At 42.7% G+C, this 19,231-nt stretch overlaps 1 protein-coding gene across 2 annotated transcripts in view; it reads right to left on the bottom strand.

Moving 5' to 3' along the window:
- The window catches only part of COPB1 (COPI coat complex subunit beta 1), a 38,566-nt gene extending 32,172 nt beyond the window's left edge, over positions 1-6,394 (bottom strand). The window contains exon 1 of one of the 2 annotated variants that reach the window (XM_084631147.1): positions 6,266-6,394. The gene's annotated coding sequence lies outside the window, so the exon portion shown is untranslated. The remainder of the gene's footprint in view (positions 1-6,265) is intronic. The other variant, XM_084631148.1, reaches the window with a different exon arrangement.
- Positions 6,395-19,231: the final 12,837 nt, after the last annotated feature.

Raw genomic sequence — 19,231 nt, 5'->3', positions numbered from 1 at the left:
CAGTTATGGAATCTCCGTCATTGGAGGCTTTTAAGAACAGGTTAAACAAACACCTGTCAGGAATGGTCTAGTTATTATGTACTCTTGCAATGAGTGCAGCGGACTGGACTAAATGATCTGTTGAGGTATCTTCCAGTCCCACACTTCTGTGATCACTGGAAAGAAGAGCCAGTCTTGTTTACTCTAGCAAAAAGGCGGCTGAAAGGTGTATGATTGCTCTCTATAAATACATTAGACAGGTAAATACCAGGGAGAGTAAAAAGCTATTTACGTTAAATGAAAAATGTTGGCACAAGAATATTCATATAAACTGGCCATGAACAAATCCAGGCTGGAAATTAGAAGGTTTCTAACCATCAGAGGGATGAAGTTCTGGAACAGCATCCAAATATGAATTGCTTTGCAATATGAAGCTCTCACTTGGGCTAAGCTAACTTGAGAGAAGCTAACTATCCTGTGAAGCTATAACCTTAAATTAGGAGAGTGAAACTTGTAATGTTTGTTAGGCCTTTCACAAAAATCAGAACACATATTGGAGATCACCCTGTAATAACTGAGCATTTTTGGTGTAAGAAAAGTCCTTTTCACTCGTTCTTATTAAGAACTCATACATAAAACAAGTTTGAAGCTTTACATAGTAATGTTTTAATTAAGAGATTCTTTTTAAATGAAAACTGTCACTTTTCCAATATTTTGTAACCATCTGTTCAATTGATTTCAAACTTAAGAATTCTCCGGGTAGAGATTACCCATGACAAATTTATGCAGAAAAGTAGCTTTTTTTTCCTGGAAGTTGTATGCAAGTAGTTCAGAATTGGTCTCAAAATGGAAATTGAAATATACCCTTTACTATGGAGTTTTGTGACTGTCTATTTTAATATTTATTAAGCATGCTATACAGTATGAGATTTTTATCCACTAACAGAGTAGTAAACTTGATCATTTGAGCCCCAAAGCATAATATATCAGGAAGTTATAAATATGTGAAAACGGGTGCAAACGAGTCAGAGTTTAAGGGCAGAAGGATCATTTAGTCTGACTTCCTATAGCACAGGCCACCAATACTAACAAGCACCCCGCACACTAATCCAGCAACTGAAATGAGATCAAAGTATTACAGCCCATAGGTGACTAGACTATATTATGTGCCACAGTCAGAAAATAGGAGGGACCAAGGAGCACTCAAGGAAAATAAGGCCACTGCAAGAAACTTAATGAATTTTTTGCATAGGTCTTCACAACTGAGTAGGTGAGGGAGATTCCCAAACCCAAGCCACTCTTTTTAGATGACAAATCTGAGGAACTGTCCCAGATTGAGGTGTCATTAGAGGTGGTTTTGGAACAAATTGGTAAATTAAACAGAATAAGTCACCAGGACCAGATGGTATTCACCCAAGAGTTCTGAAGGAACTCAAAATTGCAGAACTACCAACTGTGATATGTAACTTATCATTCAAATCATCTTCTGTACCAGATGACTTGAGGATAGCTAATGTGATGCCATTTTTTAAAAAAGGCTCCTGAGATGATCCTGGCAGTTACAGGCTGGTAAGTCTAACTTCTGTACCAGGCAAACTGGTTGAAATTATAGTGAAGAACAGAATTATCAGACACAGAGATGAACACAATTTGTTGGGGAAGAGTCAACATAATTTTTGTAAAGGGAAATTATGCCTCATCAAACTAGAATTCTTTGAGGGGGTCAACAAGCATGTGGACAAGTGTGATCCAGGGGATATAGTTTACTTAGATTTTCAGAAAGCCTTTGACAAAGTCCCTCACCAAAGGCTCTGAAGCAAAGTAAGCTGTCATGAAATAAAAGGGAAGGTCCTCTCATGGATCCGTAACCAGTTTAAAGATAGGAAACAAATGGCAGGAAAAAATAGTCATTTTTCAGAATAGACACACATAAATAGTGGTGTCCCCCAGGGATCTGTCCTCGCATCAGTACTATTCAACATATTCATAAATGATCTGGAAAAAGGGGTAAACAATGGAGGTGGCAAAATTTGCAGATGATACAAAACTGCTAAGGATAGTCTGCTTTGAATTTAACTACAAAGAGATCTCTCAAAACTGGGTGACTGAGCAACAAAATGGCACACAAAATTCAATGCTGATAAACTAAAAGTAATGCACACTGGAAAACATAATCCCAACTATACATATACAATGGTGGGGGTCTAAATTAGCTGTTACCACTCAAGAAAGAGATCTTGGAGTCATTGTGGATTGTTCTCTGAAAACATCCACTCAATGTACAGCGGCAGTCAAAAAAAGCTAACAGAATGTTGGGAATCATTAAGAAAGGGACAGATAATAAGACAGAAAATATCATATTGTCTCTATATAAATCCATGGTACACCCACTTCTTGAATACTGAATGCAGATCTCGTCACTTCATCTCAAAAAAAGACATTTTGGAATTGGAAAAGGTACAGAAAAGGGCAACAAAAATGATTAGGGGTGTGGAACAGCTTCCATATGAGTAGAGATTAATAAGATTGGGACTTTTCAGTTTGGTGTTATTCACTCATCATCACACAAGAACTAGGGATCACCAAATTAAATTAATAGGCAGCAGGTTTAAAACAAACAAAAGGAAAGTATTTCTTCACACAACACACAATCAACCTTTGGAACTCTTTGACAGAGGATGTTGTGAAGGCCAAGACTGTAACAGGGTTCAAAAAAGAACTAGATAAATTCATGGAGAATAGGTCTACCAATGACTATTAGCCAAGATGAGCAGGGATACAAAACTATGCTCTGAAGTGCCCCTAGCCTCTGTTTGCCAGAAGCTGGGAATGGGCAACAGGGGATGAATCACTTGATGATTACCTGTTCCGTTCATTCCCTCTGAAGCACCTGGCATTGGCCAGTGTCAGAAGACAGAATACTGGGCTAGATGGACCATTGGTCTGACCCAGTATGGCCATTCTTATGTTCTATTGGCAGGGAAACGGTTGAGATATACCCAGATAGTCCTAGCAAGCGAGCTGCACCCATATGCTGCTGAGGAAGGCAAAAATCCCAATGTCACTACCAATGTGACTTGGGGGGAAATTCCCTCCTGCTCCCACATCTGGTGATCAGTTAGATCCTGAGCACGCGAGCCCGAACCAGCCAGCCAAGCACCTGAGAGGATGCTCGATGTTGTGCAGAACCCTGGACGACCCCCACCCCCAACGTCCCCTCTCCAGACATGGCCACCTCCTGATGCTTCACAAGAAGATTTAAAAAAAACAAAACAAACCTCTTCCATAATACATGGGGGGGGGGGGAGGGAAGGAAGGGAGAGAGAGAGAGAAGAATCTCTTTCTGACCCTGGTGACAAGTTGAAACTCTTTAGGATAAACTTTAGGAATATCTGCGTGTGGGTGATGGCAAGGTTTGCCTGACTTTTTGGCCCTTGACTAGGTCTTTCCCATCACATATAAAGAAAAGTACGAAGATACAGATTTAAAACATGTTTAAACTGATCAAATTCAACTACTCGTTAAAAAAAAAAAAAACCTACTAATATGAGCATTCCTCCAGAACTTCAGCATGTCAAATTTGCTAAGCTCTGTCAGAGCTCCCACTGTTAGATAAGCATTTAGTAATAAGAGAAAGGGAGCCTTCTTTGGTAGTTCCTATTTGGAGCACTAGGTTCCATAATGCATTAAGTCTGAAGGTCTGTTAACAAGTTAAAGCTGCATCAGAACTATAATAATGGACTACATTAATGCCAACTGTCCGTGTGACCCTGTACACCCACTGAGTTCACCTGCTGGAACTTACTCATTTTGAGAAATTTGAAACATGGTGCTCATGGTCATCATAAGCTCCACAAAATAGGCAGGCAGTGCTTATAACTTCTACGTGGTCTCTACAATGACTCTGCTCACACCAGTTACAAGCCTGTAAATGTCTTGAGAATCATGTGAGGCTTCATGGAAGGTATAATCAGGTATTGTTGATCAGTGTACATAAAACACTTTGCCAATATTTAAACATTTCATAAGTGCTGAAAATTCTTAAGAGTTGAGTGTAAGAATCATAATTGTTGCACTTCTTGATTTTATTCATTTTAGGTTTTCAGTGTTAACATTTCATGAACACAGATTTTTGCATTTAACTCTTATTTTTAAACTGAGAACAAAGCTGCATACTATGGAGCTGTGCAATTCTCTTTTGCACAAATCTGTTAACTACAACTCTACACTACATACCCTAAACTAGGGGCTCCCAACCTTTCCAGACTACTGCATCTCTTTCAGGAGTCTGATTTGTCTTGTGTACCCCCAAGTTTCACTCACTTAAAACCACTTGCTCACAAAATCAGACATAAAAATACAAGTGTCACAGAGCACTATTACTAAAAAATTGCTTACTTCTTCATTTTTACCATGTAATTATAAAATAAACCTATTGGAATATAAATATTATACTTATATTTTGGTGTATAATATACAGAACAGTATAAACAAGTCATTGTCTGTATGAAATTTTAGTTTGTACTGATTTTGCTAGTGCTTTTTATGTAGCCTGTTGTAAAACTAGGCAAATATCTCATGAGTTGATGTACCCACCCTGCAAGACCTCTGCATACCCCCAGGGATACACACACCCCTGGTTGAGAACCATTGCCCTAAACCAGGGGCTCCCAAACTTGGTTCACGGCTTGTTCAGGGTAAGCCCCTGGCGAACCGCGAGACGCTTTGTTAACCTGAGTGTCCACAGGTACGGCCGCTCCCAGTGGCCACGGTTCGCCATTCCCAGCCAATGGGAGCTGCGGGAAGCAGTGGCCCAGCCCGCACCACTTCCCGCAGCTCCCATTGGCCGGGAACGGCGAACCGCGGCCACTGGGAGCAGCCGTACCTGCGGACGCTCAGGTTAACAAAGCGTCTCGCGGCCCGCCAGGGGCTTACCCTGAACAAGCTGCAAACCAACTTTGGGAACCCCTGCCCTAAAACTATAGAGCTGTATAACTGTGTTTTTCAGCAACTTCACTTATTTTAAAAGTCACTGCTCTGAAGATACAGGATAAAAACATCTATCAAGAATGCAAGGCAAATTTATAATTGCTTACAGCATCAATTCAAAAAGTTCTCTTTTCATTTTTCCAAGTGACTATTCCTTGATGAGAATTAGCCACATAATTAGTTCAAAGTTTTAAAGTTCAATGGTTTTTATTTCACATTTTTCCTAATTTTTAAGGGGGGGGGGGGAGATGAACGGCTATAGCCATGGCCGCAAACCTGCAAACGCATTTGCCACTGACTTCAATGGGAATGCTCCAGCACAAAGCTATCCAAATACATGTCTACAAAATGAGAAACTTAAATAGTAAATAGAAATAAAGGTTTAATATATATAAATATAACTTTTCATTGTCCTCGTATTCACATTGACTCCAAAGATTTAACAATACTGCTAAATAACCATAACAAAAAAAACATAGGTTTAAGAACCCAGAAAGAAAACAATCAATTAGTGGAATGGATCTTTGTTGAAAGTTTCCACAATTTTATTTGACACAGAAAGTTTCAGTCCAAAAAGAATGAGAATTTTTAGCAAAGGTGAAAAGAAATCATAAAGTAAAGCTGCAATCTCACACCCCGACCCTGCAATGAGTTTTGGGCAGGCAGCTTCAGCGCCCGCGAGTAGGGTGACCAGATGTCCCGATTTTATAGGGACTGTCCCGATTTTTGGGTCTTTTTCTTTTTAGTCTCCTATTCCCCCCCCCCCCCCGTCCCAATTTTTCACATTTGCTGTCTGGTCACCCTACCCGCGGGAAACCCCAGTTAACTGTACTAGGAGTCCAGAGGGTCAAAGCCAATCGCATGGGGGCATCACCTCCCCGGGAGCCTCCCTAGCACTGCACAGACCCGGCCCGATGGCTCCGCGACTGCCTCACAGGTCACGAAACAAATCGGTGGCGGACCGAGGGAGAGAACCCGGGGGTCCCGACGCAGCGGGCCGCGCTACCCGCTGACTCGTCGGCTGCACGGCGACCGCAACCCCCGGGGACCCCCAAGAGCAGGGCCCGGACCGGCTGCCCGCCCAGGGGAACGGCTCCCACCCCCGCGGCCCAGCCCGGACTGCCCGGGAGGCCGCAGGAGCGGCCCAGGGCAGGCTGGTGCCCGTCGAGACCAGGGCGAGGCCGCTGGCTCCGGAATGGGGGCGGGGGCCAGTCTCCGGCCGCGGCCCTCAGGGCGACACGGGCCCAGCGCAGGAGTTCGCGCCCTCCACGCTCCGCAGCCGCCCTAGGCGCTGTACCTGCCTCCCGTGCTGCCCGCGGCAGGCCCCCTCCAGCCCCGTCTCCCTCCCGGCTGTGCCCGCTGCTCGGCTGTGGCTGACGTGGAACCCCTCCGCGCGACAGTGACGGACCACATCGGTAGTACGGCGGCCGTAGTAGGACACGCCTCCTCCGTACGAAGCAGCGCACAACAAGGGGCTCCAGCGCGCGCACCCCGCGCGGGATGGGAGGGGCCGGCGCGTTTGAATGGGCTCGCCCCAGCCCCGCGCGCAGCCCTCACTCGCCGCGTGACGGTGACCCCTGACCGTCCGCGCCGCCGCCGCCGTCCTGGCCCTGGCAGGTGGCCACGAGACAGCCACGTCACTGCCCCCCGGGGTGTCCTTGGCCGGGCTGGGCAGAGCGCGGGGCACGCCCCGGGCAGGCGGCTGGAGCTCACCCCCGCGGCGTGGAAGACAAAGGCCGCGCGTTTGGACCAGCCCGGCGCTGGGGGCGTGCTGGGCCCCGGCCGGCAGCTAATGAAACTCGTGACTAGGCCTGAACGCCGCTGCTGCAGAACGGGGAACAAGCCCCGTTAGAAACAGCTCGCCACAGGCGCCGGTCAGAGCTGGGCCAGTCGGCCTGCGAGCGAGGCAGCGCGCTGTCCGCGATGGCTGAGCCTCCTTGGGTCACACGTCGCACGCAGCCTGACTACTCCGTCTCTGTCGGCGATCAGATCTGCCCTGGGCCAAATCAGGAAGAGAAACATTTCCGGGAAAAACAACGAGGAGGCCTTGTGGCACCTTAGAGACTAATTTATTTGGGCAGATGCATGGAGTGGAAAATACAGTAGCAGGTATATTTATACCTAGTACATGAAAAGAGGGGACTGACCCCTCCTGCCCCCGCAACCGGGTAAGGTAAAGATTTGTCATGTTCAGTGAGGAGGGTATTTACCTCTGCATGGAGGAGGCCAGCAACAACAGAATAGTGGATGAATCACATGGATCCAAATCATAGTAGTTAATACTGTGTGCATTCACTGTCTCTTACACCATCATACTATACTTCCCCTACCCCCCCCAGCTGCCTTCACCTGGACTCCCTTGCAGAGTCCCATGCCCCCTGCACCCAGAACCCCACACCGAGCCCCTGTGCACCTAGATCCTCCCTCTCAGGGTAGATCAATTTAAAAAAATATTTTTAAAATCTGATTTTTTTGGATAAAATGCTTTTTGAAGAAAACTATCTAAAGATTGTTTTAATTAAGATACATTATAGCTTAAAGATATTGCATCATGGAACAAGGGATTATAAATTCTAATTCTATGCTATGAGACAATATATTCATGTAATGTTTAAGAAAAGTTTTGTAAATGAGTTCCAATAGTTCATGGATTAGGGACCCAATCTTATTGGGTTCCAGGGGCTTCTGTATAGATTATTTAGGTTAATCTTTCCATCTACCCACTGGCTCTCAGTGCTCAGTCTAAAAGATACCATCAGAGATGCTTAGTTCTGCAGTTCTCAGACTGGATTTGTAACTCCAGAGATAACAGCAAAAACGTTTTAAAATAAATATATAGAGAGGTAATAGACCTCAACCCTACTGTCCCTCTGCCAATTTGTGTACCCAGAGTTAATCCCTGACCTCTCTCTAAAAGTGCAAAATTTCAAAAAGTTCCATGAATAGAAGATTGTTGGGGGCGGAATAGATCTGGACAATGAGAAGAAGTCTGGAGATAAATGTGAGAAGGGAGGGACAGGCAGTAGAAACAAGTGAAGCTGTTTGAGCAGCATATTCTAGAAGTCTTGAGGTCTTTCTGAGTGCAGCCTTCATAGATTTCTGAAACTCTTTTTCCAGTTCGTAATCACAGGAGATCATTTGCGGATGATACTAAACTGGGAGGAGTGGTAGATACGCTGGAGGGCAGGGGTAGGATACAGAGGGACCTAGACAAATTGGAGGATTGGGCCAAAAGAAATCTGATGAGGTTCAATTAGGATAAGTGCAGGGTCCTGCACTTAGGACGGAAGAACCCAATGCACAGCTACAGACTAGGGACCGAATGGCTAGGCAGCAGTTCTGCAGAAAAGGACCTAGGGGTGACAGTGGACGAGAAGCTGGATATGAGTCAGCAGTGTGCCCTTGTTGCCAAGAAGGCCAATGGCATTTTGGGATGTATAAGTAGGGGCATAGCGAGCAGATCGAGGGACGTGATCGTCCCCCTCTACTCGACATTGGTGAGGCCTCATCTGGAGTACTGTGTCCAGTTTTGGGCCCCACACTACAAGAAGGATGTGGATAAATTGGAGAGAGTCCAGCGAAGGGCAACAAAAATGATTAGCAAAAAGAAAAGGAGTACTTGTGGCGCCTTGGGGACTCACCGATTTATTTGAGCATGAGCTTTCGTGAGCTACAGCTCACTTCACGAAAGCTCATGCTCAAGTAGATTGGTGGGTCTCTGGGGTGCCACAAGTACTCCTTTTCTTTTTGCGAATACAGACTAACACGGCTGTTACTCTGAAAAATGTTTAGAGGTCTGGAACACACGACTTACGAGGAGAGGCTGAGGGAACTGGGATTGTTTAGTCTGCAGAAGAGAAGAATGAGGGGGGATTTAATAGCTGCTTTCAACTACCTGAGAGGTGGTTCCAGAGAGGATGGTTCTAGACTATTCTCAGTGGTAGAAGAGGACAGGACAAGGAGTAATGGTCTCAAGTTGCAGTGGAGGAGGTTTAGGTTGGATATTAGGAAAAACTTTTGCACTAGGAGGGTGGGGAAACACTGGAATGCGTTACCTAGGGAGATGGTAGAATCTCCTTCCTTAGAAGTTTTTAAGGTCAGGCTTGACAAAGCCCTGGCTGGGATGATTTAGTTGGGGTTTGGTCCTGCTTTGAGCAGGGGGTTGGACTGGATGACCTCCTGAGGTCCCTTCCAACCCTGATATTCTATGATTCTATGATTTGAGATCTACCATTCTCTCACTAGAAGGGAAAACCTATAATGGCAGCAGGCTGTAAAAGAGACCCACTTTGGGAGTAAGAACCATTCAAGAATTATATGTTTGCTAATGTTGTTTTAAAGAAAGTCCCAGTGAACTGGTGGAAGTCACTTAAGCACTTGCATTCAGAGACGGTTGAAGTGATAATCTCACTTTTAACAGCAGTAGCTTCTCCTCGCAGTGTAGGAAGAATATTTCCTTCCTTTGGACTAATTCATTCCAAATTGAGAAATTGTTTGGGACCTGAAAAAGCAGGAAAGCTTGTTTTTCCTTTTCCAGATTATGAACTAACAGGAAAATGAAGATGAAGACGACTGAGTTAGCTACAGCAGCCAATATTTTAAGTTTCTCGTGTTGACCTGCTGCTGTAGTTGCTTTATTTTTTTTTAAATATTTCATTTACCTACTTTAGTTTAAAACAATTTTAACAAAAACAAACCTGATTTTAAAAAACGTGAATGTTTAATTAAATTCAAAAATTAATATGCTTGTTTTGTTAAAATACGTTTGCTGTTGAAGAAAAAAATCCAGAATACATAACATTGTTTTAAATAAAACAATTTAAATGTCAGTCTGGTGATGTTCTCCTCCTAATACAGCATGGCAAGAAAATCCTCCAAATATTAATAATTAACCTGTTGAATTGGTGATAGTTCACCTCCCAATGACTTCATATCTGCTTCAGTTACCTTTGGTAAATGAAATAACCAATCATTCATTTTCTGATACAGCTGTAAAACTAATCTCAAGAGTTTTCAAAATAAATCAGTTAAAAATGTATTGTGTGTACCTTCTAAAAATGAAACCTACATCTATCTGTGAGTTGTGAAGAATATGTATTAAGGTTATAACAACCAACAAGAATGCACTTTTATGTAGAAATCCATGATTAAATAGAGTCTTCCTGACTAGTGATTTAAATCAAAACCACCCTGCCTCTGTTACACTAATGAAAATGATACCAACAGGATTTTGTAAGAGGGACAAGGCAAATTGCCACGTTTCTGGCAATCTGATGCTCCTGGAGGGTGGTCATAGAACCAGACTCAAAGAACACAGTCCCTGGACCCAGTTGTAGCCAGACAGCCAGCCCCCCCCTCAGACCAGCATTGCTGGGAACACAAGGGAGCCAAAACAACAGGGCACTTAACATCAATTCCAGCACAGCCTTTGAAGCTGTGAGAAGCACAGATGTGCTGCTACAATGTGCCTCTGGGAACATATACAACGATTAGGCTCACAGCAGACAGAGAAGCTGTGACAGACATGGCTCTTAGCCCCTACTAAATAGCGTGATGCACACAGCCCAACATCCTAGGTGGGAAAACATTTACCCTAATAAAAGGAATGTCCAGTAGTCAAAACTTATTGTTTCTCTCCCTTGCAAGTGTAAACTACTCTTGGGAGAGCTGGCGTCACCCACACAGACCAGCCCCAATTTGGCATAAGAAAGGAGAAAGAGAATAAAGGAGTACAGAGGTATAAGTACGGGACCTACAGCACCATGATTTTTGAGTGCTTTTCACTATCTATCTGCTGGTCAGATAAGTGACAGCCTCCCAAGGCTTCTGCAGCTAAGAGGGTCCCTAAGCCTTGTCCCTTATTCGTCTTTCCGTGGAATTGAGTGACCGATCCTGGCTTGGCACCGCTGGAATCGAGAGATGCAAGGAGGATAAGAAGCACCCACACCTGATCTCCTATCTTTAGTGTACACATATTTTGAAATAGAGCTCTATACTTTGTTTTCTTTCTTTGGGATTGTGGCTTCAGTTTTGTAAACTTGTTTGTGTGTGTGTAACATCTCTACATTTAAATAAGTAGGCACTAGCAGTTTTGTAACCACATGATTAGAATCTAGTTTAATAAATTTTGGTAACCATTTGTGCATAAGCCTGACTTGTTTCTCTGGTTTACTGTAAAGCAGCCAACACAATTAAAGAACCTCAGCCGTTTTGGCTATAAAGCCTGGCCATTAGGTGAGAGTACTAAGAGCCTAGCGTTGAGTTGTGCCGCCTCCACGGGGGCAAACTCTTGGGGCGCCTGTCAGTCAATCCTGACTGCCCCCTGCGAAGGAGCTCTGAGCTCTAGCAGTTAAAGTCACGGGTGTGGAGAGGCTTTTAGTGCTGCCATTGGGGCACCTGTCAGTCAGTGTTGACTGCCCACTGCGAAGGAGCTCTGAGCTCCAGCAGTTAAAGTCACGGGTGTTTAGGACCTTGGGGCATCCGTCAGCCTAACCCGGGTTGCCCGCTGCGAAGGGACAGTGCGTCCCAGTGGTTAAAGTCACGGATGGTATAAAACAGGCATAGCTGGCACCTCACCAAACATCCTTGGCCATCGGCTAACACCAGTTTTTATAGGTCTCTGGTTCAGTACAAGTCTATGGAAGTTGCTTCATCAAGCTGAATTTACAATTAAGATGACCATCAATCAGCAGGTGGTACATCCATGACGGCTAGGTGTTATCTTCTTGTTCTTCCTTGATGCGTTCGTTTTAGGTGGATTACGGTTCGCCCTCCGAGGGTTATCTCCTCTTTGCATATTCTTCGGACCATCGATATCAAGGTTGAAATTCTTAGGATTAGGCTGGCACCATTTACTATCCAATTATTTCCCTGCTTCAGGCTCATCATTCATTCTTTTACTTCACAACACAATCTATGACTCTTGATTCATTTAACAAGTTTTATCCCACTATCTATTTTTCCCTCTTTGCGTACCAAGATTTACATAGGCATGACAAGGGCCCCCCCCCCCGTGGGGAAGAGCACCAGGGTGTTGTTTTAGAGAACAGCATTGTTTCCTCAAAGTTCTTATCACTTTCCAGCACACTCTTAGTCCTGTACTGGCCTGAAATAATTAGCACTTTGGCCTTGCATTTGTTATAGAGTGAAATTCAACAGCATGGAACTGATGTTCATACCTTTTTACAATACCTATATACTCTTTTGTGTATCTTTATTTCTACTACTACATAATTATAATTCTATCATACTTATTTAATTTTGAGGGCAACCCAACACCTTCACCGAGCTGTCCACACCCAGATTGCACCACACAGAACCCTGGTACTCTTGAGGGAATTCTATACTAAAAATTTTAAAAAATAAAAGTCTGCAAATTTCAGTTTTCAAAATTATATAATCACACCATTTTCAATTATTTGCTAACAAGTATTTTGAAATAAATTACCAAAATAATTGAAAATAGTGATTGTTATTTTGACAAATAAAATTTGCGGAATTTTAAAATTTTGCGTGCAGAGTAATTTTTTGGCACAGAATTCCCTCAGTAGTAGTACTATTATTGTTGAGGAAATGCCTGAAAAATCACCATGAGATCCTGCAAGCAGTTGACAAAACAGAATACCTTACTTCTTGTGTCTCATGAATTAAGTTATGGATTTTTACTGGACCATCTTCTGTTGGGTGGAAGATACAACCTAGTTCAGTGCTGCTTGAAAGCTTGTACCTTCCACCAGCAGTTTGTCCAATAAAAGGTATTATCTTACCTTCCTTGTCCCTCGTATCCTGGGACCAACAAGGCTACAATACTGCAAACAACTTAATTCATAGCTATCTAATGAATTCTTGTTTTGTATTGCTTCATGATGGCATAGATTCCTTTAACCAGTAACTTCTCTCATACTTAAGAGGTCCATCTCCCACAGTAAAGTACTAACTAAACCCAAAGAGCGCAGAAGTGCAGGTTTTCTCCAAGGAGCAGCAATTTTTACTTGCTGATTCTTTCAATTCATCTTGAGTGGAATGCTGAGCCTACCTTGCTGACATCTAGACATGTTGAACTCCACTCTTCCGGGCTGGAATATGAATGTACTATCCATGCATAACAAAGCAGAAGCATTAAATAGGTATTTTGGAAATTGGTCTTCTGAATATGAAGAGGAGACTTCTAGTAATTTCCCCTTGTTTCAGATTTTGAGAAAACAGAGAAGCCAACTTGAAAGCACCCATAAATCCGGCAACTGACTTCCACAATCCAGGAACTCAGATATTGGCTGTCTCTGAATTGGCACCATTTAGCTTTAGTTGCTAAAGTTCGAAAGTTCACATTTCTGTTACACCTTTCTATTTTGATGAGTCTTAGCAAAAGTAAAAACGAAATAATTACCTAAAAATGATTGCTCCAGTTCAAGCTTGTGCATAGCATCTTACATCACCAAAACAGTCACATTAAATAGGGGTTTAAAAATGCACTTTCTTTAATTAAAATTTGCTTTAAAAAATTTTGTATTTAGCTGATTCTGTTATGTTTACAGTTACAAAAATTTGCCTGGTTAGGATTGGAGGTCTTGAAAGTGGGTGGATTGCACAACAATTTTGAGCCAGATGTTGGGTCTATTAGTTTGGGGAACTGTGCTCTAAATGTAAACCACTCTCCTTCCTGGGTAAGGGCCTGGCAAGCACATATGCATCCTGCAAATGAATACGTGGCTGCGCAGATGGTGTTGATGGGAGGTGTTACATTCCCCTCGTATTATCTGGACCAGTGATCTGCTAGGTCACTCCAATTCTTGAAGCCAGCCTTACCCTGCTCTGCTGTGAGAACCCCCACTCCTGGGCTGTTCACGTGCAGCCTCTGGCATGTAAGCTCCTTGGCTTGTACAACTGAATGACACTAGCCAATATCTCCGGTCCCAGACACAACCCTAGGAACCTCTGTCTTGCCGTGTCCAGTTATGCCTGCTGGACGCTGCAAGCTTATATGAGTTTGTCAATTTAACAAAGAAGTTTATATGTACCAGGCTTGTTATCCAAAGGGGAGTCTCTAACATGCTTCAAACCGAATGCACTGCTTCAGGTAAAACAAACAAATAGCTTTATTAACTACAAAGACAGATTTTAAGTGATAGGCAAAAAGTCAGAGTGGTTACTAAAATAAACTAAAAGCACACAGTCTAAACTTTCAACACTATTAGACTGGGCAACATCTAGATTAAAGCAGTTTTTCTCATGCCATTGGATATTACAGTCCTTAATCTATAGGCTTGTTCCTTAAACCTGGGCCAATCTTCTCTGTTGGAGTCTTGTCTTCTTCTCAGTGTCTTAGTTGCTTGCAGCGAAGGTGGGGGCAGAAGAAGGAACCAGTATGTGTTCACTCTGTCTGTTTTATACCCTCAGTCCATGTGCTTGGGGAGCACAAGTCCAGGCATGTCTGGGGGCATTGCTGAGTCTCTCCAAGCAAGGCTAAGCAATTCCCCTGGTGTGGCCTCATGCAGGTGCATCACTGCATTGTAGCTCCCTTGCTGGACAATGGCTGTTGATAGGTTTTTTGACATCCCTGCCCAGACATTGGTTACTTTCCTTGCTGTTGCCTCTAGGGAGCTAATATCTGGCTGATTCCCTAACTTACAGCATGTTTTAGTGACCTCCATACAATAGAATTCTCATAACTTCATATGCATTAATGATATGCATATATGGATAGAGAAATGACTTTCAGCAGATCATAACCTTTCCCCTGATACCTTGCAAGGCATGCTTTATATGCAAGATCACGCTTATATGAAAATGAGGACTATGGGGGTTTCAGTACACTCCTCCAAGGTGTAGAATGTCACAGGAGGGCTTTGACTTCCTCAAGCATGGAGTACTGTTCTGGGAGGGAGAACTGCTCGAAAGAAAAGGGGGTTTACCTGTCCAAGAAGGGGGAAAGCATCTTTGGACAGTCACCAGCCTAGTGAGAATGGCTTACAACTAGGTTCAAAGGGGGCAGGTGACAAAAGCCTGAAGGTAGGTGTAAAAAATAGGTGACCTTAACAGAAGACTAGAATGTTGGGGGTGAAATGGAAATTAAAATAAGGTCATAGAAGCAACAAGAGGGAAAATGGTGGGGGAATCCACTCAACATCTTAGATGTCTATATACAAATGCCAGGAGTACAACAGGGAATAAAGCAGGAAGAACTGGACATTTTAGTACAAAAGGTCAGTTATTTAATTGGCATCAGGGAGACTTGGTGGGATAAGTCTTATGATTGAAAAAATGATAAAGTGTGTCATAGCTTGTTTAGGAAGGACAGGCATGATAAATGGGGAGGTGGTGTACTTGTGCCAAGGGCCAGAAGGAAGTAAAAGGCAGCCCAGGTGAAAGTCTCTGGGTAAAGACAAAAGGAGTAAAAAACAGGGGCAATGCCATGGGAGGGGTCTGCTGTAGAGTACCAGATCAGAAGGTGGATAAGGCATTTCTAGAACAAACAGAAATATCCCAAACACAAGACCTGGTGGTAATGGGGGACTTCAGGTACCCCAACATCTGTTGGAAAAATAATATGACAAAACACAAAGTGTCCAATAAGTTCTTGGAAGACAATGGAGACAACTTCTTGTTTCAGGTGGTGAAGGAAGTAACTGAGGGACAGCCATTTTAGACTTGATTCTGATTAACAGGGATTTGGTTGCAAATCTGAAAGTGGAAAGCAACTGATGAAAGTTATTATGATATAGATTTCATGATTTGATGGAAAGGAATGGGTGAAAGTAGGAGAATAAGGACAATGGATTTCAAAAAGCAGACTTACCTACCAGTTCTGAGATTAAGTCCCATGGGAAGAAAATCAAGGGAGTAAGAGCTGGCAGTTTCTTAAAGAGAAAGACACAAAAGCTAACAATAAGAATAGTAGGAGGTCAATATAGCTCCATCAGGAGCTCTTTAATGAGCTGAGAATCAAAAAGGAAGCCTCAAAGTGGAAACATGGATGAATTAATAAGGTGTACAAAAGAATAGCACAGGCATACAGGGGAAAAAAAATCAGAAAAGCTAAGGCATAAAATGAATTACAATTGCCAAGGGACATAAAAGATCATAAGAAGATCTTCAGATAAATTAAGAGAAAGAGAAAGACAAAGGAAAGTGCAGGTCTTCTACTTAGCAGGGAAGGAATGCTAATAACTGCTGACACCAAGAAGGCTGAACTGTTTAATGCCTATTTTGCTTTAGATTTCACTAAAAAATGAAATGGTGACCAAATACTCAACACAATATTAGCAACAAAAGGGAAGGAGTGCAAGCCAAATAGGGAAAAAATATTTAGATACATGGGATACACTCAAGTCAGCAGAGCCAGATGAAATTCATCCTCACCTACTTAGGGAATTAGCTGAAGCAATCTTGGAACTCTTAGCACTATTTTTGAGAACTCATGGAAGATGGGTGAGGTCTCAGAAGGCTAGAGAAGGGCAAACATGTACCTGTCTTTAAAAAGGAAAACAAAAAGGACCCAGGGAATTATATACCAGTCAGCTTAACTTAGATACCTGGAAGGATTCTGGAACAAATGATTAAATAATCAAGTTATAAGCACCTAGAAGAAAACAGAATTATTAGGAAAATAGGAATAGCCAGCAGAGATTTGTCAAGAACAAATCATACCAAACAACCTAATTTCCTTCTCTAACAGGACTACTGGCATAGTGGATATGGGGGAAGCAGTAAACATGATGTACCTTGATTTAAGTAAGGCTTTTGATGCAGTTCCACATGACATTCTTATAAGCGAACTAGGGAGATGCAGTCTAGATGAATTTTCTATAAGGCGGGTGCCCAACTGGTTGAAAAACCTTATTCAAATAAGAAGTTATCAATAGTTTGCTGTCAAACTCAGAGGGCGTATGTAGTGGGATCCCTCAAGGATCAGTCCTGAGTCCGGTACTAGTCAATATTTTCATTAATGACTTGGATAATGGAGTAGAAAGCATGCTCATGAAATATGCAGATAACACCAAGCTGGGACGGGTTGCAAATATTTTGAAGAACAAGATTAGAAGTCAAAACTACCTCAACAAATGGGAGAATTGGTCTGAATTCAACAAGATGAAATTCAATAAAGGTAAGTGCAAAGTACTTCACTTCCTAACTGAAAAAAAAAAATCAGATGCACAACTACAAAATGGGGAATAACTGGCTAGGTTAGAATGAGAGTCAACAGTGTGCTGCAGTTGCCAAACAAGCTAATATTGTTCTGGTTTTCATTAAAAGGAGTGCTGTATGTAGAGCACGGAATGTAATTGTCCCACTTTACTTGGCACTGGTGAAGCCTCAGCTGGAGTAGTGCATCCAGTCCAGTAAAGGAAAGAGATGGATAAACTGTGAAGAGTCCAGAGGAGAGCAACAAAAATGATAAAATGTTTAGAAACCTAATCTATGAGGAAAGGTGAAAAAACTGGGCACGTTTAGGTTTTGGTTTTGTTGTTTTTTTTTTGGGGGGGGGGGCGGTGAATGAGGGAGGGACCTGATAAGTCTTCAGTATGTTAAGGGATGTTTTCAGAATGACTGATCAGTTGTTCCCCATATCCACTGAAGGCAAGACAAGAAGTAAATGGGCTTAATCAGCAGCAAGGGAGATTTAGGTTAGATATTAGGGGGAAAAAACCTTTTTAACTATAAAGGGAGGTAAACTCTGGAATAGGCTTCCAAGGGAGATTGTGGAATCCCCATCACTGGAGGTTTTTAAGAATGGGTTGGACAAATACCAGTCAGGAATGGTCTAGGTTTACTTGATCTTGCCTCAGTGCAGGGGACTGTACTTGATGACTTCGAGGTCCCTTCCAGCCCTACATTTCTGTGATTTTATGAAAATACAAATCCCACTAACATTTTTGAAATAAAAATGTTTTCTTAAGTATTTAAACACTCTCATATAGTGTTTGCAACCCAACATGACAGCATTGTGCGTTAGTGCAAATAACCAATGTGAGATTAGTAACTTACACAACAAAATTTGTTAAAGAACATATTTTTAACCTGACATTTAAGACACAATGAATCCATGCCCCCACCCATTTATATCTTACAAATACCTTTCTTACAACACTAAACGCTAATACAAAGGATACGAGTGTGAAACACGGTGGAAACGAAAATAATGCTGAGTTCATTTGCTTATCACATTTATAGAGCACCATTGTGCTAAGTGAAAAATGTATTTGAAACTCACTAACTTCAGTTGGCATATCAGAATCTATAGCTATGGAATCTCAGTGAGAAACTAGATAAGCTGATCTGTACAACTGTGGCATGGAAAGTCTTGTTATTAAAGGTAATTTAGATTTTATAGCATTCAACTTAAACCCAAACTGTGGCTAAACACGGATTGTGTCATGTGCTGCAGACTGAGATCCATAAAATGCACATGGTTAATAAGTCACAACACAGTCAGGATGGTTTTGGGGCTGGTAACGTCTCTCGTCCCAATCCCACAACTCACCATTTATTTGGTAGAAGAAATGGCCTGTTTCAGGAATAGGAGAATTACATAAGGTTTCAGAGTAACAGCCGTGTTAGTCTGTATTCGCAAAAAGAAAAGGAGTACTTGTGGCACCTTAGAGACTAACCAATTTATTAGAGCATAAGCTTTCGTGAGCTACAGCTCACTTCCTCAGATGCATATCGTGGAAACTGCAGCAGGCTTTATATATACACAGAGAATATGAAACAATACCTCCTCCCACCCCACTGTCCTGCTGGTAATAGCTTATCTAAAGTGATCATCAGGTGGGCCATTTCCAGCACAAATCCAGGTTTTCTCACCCTCCACCCCCCCACACAAATTCACTCTCCTGCTGGTGATAGCCCATCCAAAGTGACAACTCTTTACACAATGTGCATGACAATCAAGTTGAGCTATTTCCTGCACAAATCCAGGTTTTCTCACATCCCCCCCACCCCCATACACACACAAACTCACTCTCCTGCTGGTAATAGCTCATCCAAACTGACCACTCTTCAAGTTTAAATCCAAGTTAAACCAGAACATCTGGGGGGGGGGGGGGTAGGAAAAAACAAGAGGAAACAGGCTACCTTGCATAATGACTTAGCCACTCCCAGTCTCTATTTAAGCCTAAATTAATAGTATCCAATTTGCAAATGAATTCCAATTCAGCAGTTTCTCGCTGGAGTCTGGATTTGAAGTTTTTTTGTTTTAAGATAGCGACCTTCATGTCTGTGATTGCGTGACCAGAGAGATTGAAGTTTTCTCCGACTGGTTTAT

This window comes from Lepidochelys olivacea (assembly GCF_965140295.1).
Source record: "Lepidochelys olivacea isolate rLepOli2 genome assembly, chromosome: 6".
Taxonomy (NCBI): Eukaryota; Metazoa; Chordata; order Testudines; family Cheloniidae; genus Lepidochelys; species Lepidochelys olivacea.
This window is presented reverse-complemented; position numbering and strand designations above follow the sequence as displayed.